Here is a 4257-nt window from a genome sequence, read left to right on the forward strand (position 1 = left end):
TATTCCAAGGGCATAGGCAAGAAGAAATTTGAGGGTATGAAGCAGAGTTAGTCTGTACAAATTCAAGGACAGGCGGCATCTGGTGACACTAAGTGCTGAATTTTTTAAGCCAATCACTTAACAGCTAAATAGGACTGTAAAAATGCAGACTTTAAAATTCCTGTAGCCATTTCACACCCGTATTTTTCTGTGTGCACTTTATAAAACATAGCATTATTTTATTGACTTCTGTGGTGCATATGAGCTCAAATGAGACTGTGGCACTGCTCAGGTGCTGCTTTCTCTGCAGGAGAACAGCTTGAATGGCCCCAGATTTCAGTGTGGTTGTGGCTGTATTGACTGTGTAGGTTCTTTGCTCCAGCCTCTATATTTTGTTTCCCTCATCTGTATTAAAAAAGTGGGGGGTGATCATGGATATAGCCCAGTTTAGAGGTGATTTAGACTAAAAGTATTAATATTTTTAAGGATCTTGGAAAGCCTGTGCAGGTATAAACCTTGACACTGTTACAGCATTTATTGAGCTCTTCTGAAGCTGAACACTGTAATTCTGTCAACAGCCTTTGCATTTAGAAAATTGTGACCCATCGATAAATTCTCACATGAACTTCATTCAGGAAAATATTTAGAAGTCTGATTGAACTCCCAGACCCCTTGGGCTAATAAGAACTTTCTCTTCAGGCTGCTCTTACAGCCCAGATTGTCTAGATATCCACATAAAAATGTAACTAATACTCCTGTAAAGAGGAAAGCTGGAGTACCTCCATGGCAGAACTTTTGGAATAGCTCTGCTTGCTTCAGTTCCTTTCCTATTAAAATCATTGGAAAAATCTGTTCTTGACTTTAAGAGGAGCAAGGTTAAACTAGCACAGTATGTTTTGAAAATTCCAAACTAGTAATTTAATCTTCAGATTTAACCATAGTGGCCCTTGCAAATTTTTTTTTCCAAAGCTGCACTCAAAATAAATGATGTGTTAGTCCCTAATAAATGGTCCTTAGTAAAAGCATGTATTATGCTTCCTTTGAAAAGTCATTTATTTCTTGTGGTGGGTTTCTGATTCAGCTGCCTTCCAGCATGCTGTTCCAACACTTTCTCCCTTCTAGGAGTTTGTATAAACCCTGCAACTTGCTGTGTTTCTGTACAGCAGCACATGTGCATCTGTGCATGACAACACAAAGAGGATAACCTCAGACTTATTAGCATGCTTGTCTTCGGGTTGAAAAATACTTTCTGGAGGTTCATTTCTGAGAATCAGCTTCCTGATTTCTTGCTTATTAAATCATGTAGTGCTTATGAAATAAAAAGGCTCCCAGTCTGTCAGTCAGAACTCTAAAGCCTTTTGCAGACCATAAATTCACATTCCAGTAGTTATCAATAGAAAACACAATTGCAGTGGTTGTAAAACTCTCTGATGATTGTTTGTTGTAGTGCACCAACAAATCAGAAAAAGAGATGGTTGGAATACTGTTGTCAACATCTTTTTGCACAGAATTTCCATCGAGCCAATAAGTGAGCTCGTGCTGATGATTTGTAGTATCTGTTATCACCTTTCATCAGACTCTGAGGAGAAAGGAAATACAGGATATTCCAGATGGGAGTCTGGTGCATGTGCACTGAGGAATCTGTTTGTTTCCTCTGATTGTTAGTGGGGGACAGTGGGGGTGCTGCTGCTTCTTGCATTATTTTTTGTACTAATGACCGTATCCAAGTGACTTCTGTTAATGTGCTGTAATTTACAATCCTTTTAGGATGCAGTTATTCATCTTTTTGGTAATTTTGGCTGCTGTTGAACACTTTGCAACACTGCAGATTAGAAGCTGCAGAAATTGCTCTTCAGGAGACTACATTTCTTTTTTAACCATGATCCAATGTTCCCCAGCTTTTCCTTTGTTTTTACTTATTACTCTTAGAATCAGTCTCACTAGGTTACTAACTTCTGCAATGCCCTGGTTAATTAATGCTCATACAATTTTCTGGGCATGTTTCCCATGTCTCTGCCCCCTTTATTTAAACCAGAAGTATTTGATATTGAGAATTAAATCTACAGCACACCAAGAGGTTTTTTTCCTCTATAACTGGTTCTGTGGAATGGTATATACCATTTTGGTTTGGAATATTCCCTCATGAATCATTCATACTTCTCTCATGCAGCAGCCACAGAAGAGCACCTGTACCCAAGTGGTTGGAGCAACAGCAGTGTATTGGAAAGGATGGAAATGGCACAGCCTGTTATAGGATGGACTGTTTCACTGAGAAATAAAAAACCACAGCACCAGCTGAGATGCAGAAGCTGGGCAAAAGTTCATGAGAAAGAAATGCCTGACTGCAGGAAACCAGTGCTGAGTCCAGCGTGCTCTGCCTCCAGCAGAGGCAGTAGGAGAGGCCTTTAGGGATAACGTGCAGACTTGGCCACTTCTGTGATCTCTTCCCATTCTCTGTCAGCATCACAGCTGGGGTATTACAGGTAATAGGGGCCATACACCTGCATGGGCCTATTAGTGCTCATGGACACATTTCCCATTAACCTACCCCACTCTCAGGTGACATTGTTGATACTCTCTGTTGGTTCTAACAGCTTCCTGTGGCAGCAAGTTTGAGGTTTACTACTCACTGTGGAAAGCACTTTTACTCTGATTAAATCAGTCTACTGCTAGTATTAGTTTCATAGAGTGTCCTATACTACTTTTTCAAGTATTGCAGGATTTTTATTCAGTTTGATCCTGCTTGCAATTCAGCTTTTCACTTTTTTCTGGTATGGTAAACTGATGATACCTCCTTTTTAGCTTTTTGCTTTCAACAGAAGGGTCCTAGACTATGCAGAGCCTACTCTGCATAGACTACTTAGAAAAGACCAATTGAAACCCCCCTGATGATTTCAAATGGTCTTTTCTAAGTAGTCTTGAGTGCCATTACAAATTTAAAAGAAAATTTTTACCCTTGTGCTACAACTAGTTTGTCAAGCCGAAGAATCTCCTGAACCACCTCAGCAGTAAAGGTAAAACAAATTGTTCCCTTAGTGTCTGCAGTGGTGTTATCATCCTTTTTATGCCTTTGTCATCAACTGGTCCCACTAATGACAAGATAGCTTCCTGCTTTTGATGTGTTCAAAGAATGTTTTACTATCAGTCTGAGCATCATTTGCAAGTTGCTCTTCAAGTTCTTATTTAGCCCTCTGTATTTCCTGTTTACATTTGAGCTGCTTTATTTTATGGGATTTTTCTGTGCTCACTTCAGAAAGCCTTCTGGTGATTTTCTTGGTTTGGGTTTTTCTTAATGCTGATCTTTTACCTTTGAAAGATTCCTTTGCTTTCCAGTTGAGCCATCTGTGCAGAGGGGGTTTGACTGCTTTGTTTTCTTCTTGCTCTGTGTCACACACGTTACCTGAACTTCTAATATAGTGTATTTCATTCTGTAGGCTTTATGTAGAGACCTCTGGGTTTTGAATTAACGCTTTGATTTTTTTAGAAGGGAAAGTTGGGTTTTTCATTTTAAAATAGCTAATTTTTAAAAAGCCTTTTTCTCCTTGGAATTGAATAATCACAAACTAGATGTATTTAGCCTTCTCTTTTTTTCTAGTTTTAAGCTGTAGTGTGTGTGCAGTGTTGCACAACAGTCACTGACTCAGGGATGTTTGCTGACCAGCCTGTCTTACCTGGTGTGAGGCTTGAGGGAAAGGCACATTCAAGGGATCTCTGCAGAAATTCAGAGTTACCATTGTCAGAGGATACTGAGGAGTAAATCCTTTTTTTTAAAAGCTATTTTCAAAGGGGGAAAAAAAGGGGGAATTGTCTTTGTTTTTGGTAGGAAAAAGTGCTGTCTTTGTAACATTTTGGCAAGTCTCTTCAAGGCAGATGAAGGGGTAAAATTGACATTCTTCTTTGAGAAAAAAAATACAATGTCACTTAGAATGAAAATGTATTCTTATTGCTAACATGGGAGTTCTTTTGTATTTACTTTGAAAAATATTGTTCCTGATCCTTACTGGAAGCATAGAACACAAAATCTCTGAAGAGATTTAAAAGCAATGCAAATGTTTTCAGATTTTCATTAGAGGAGAGTCTCTGCACACAAAAGGGCTTTCAGAACATACAAACTTTTGGTGCTTTAGTAAACCAAACTGAGTTTTGCTTGACAGCTGAAAGATATTCCCTGTGGGTCATTTATGCTCCTGTCTGCAGAGCTGATTGAGTAAATATGCAGCAATGAGGAGCATTCGTATACCTTGTCTGGCATTTGCTGGTTAATATTTTTAACTTAAG

The sequence above is a fragment of the Agelaius phoeniceus genome, chromosome 7, assembly GCF_051311805.1.
Source record: "Agelaius phoeniceus isolate bAgePho1 chromosome 7, bAgePho1.hap1, whole genome shotgun sequence".
Taxonomy (NCBI): domain Eukaryota; kingdom Metazoa; phylum Chordata; class Aves; order Passeriformes; family Icteridae; genus Agelaius; species Agelaius phoeniceus.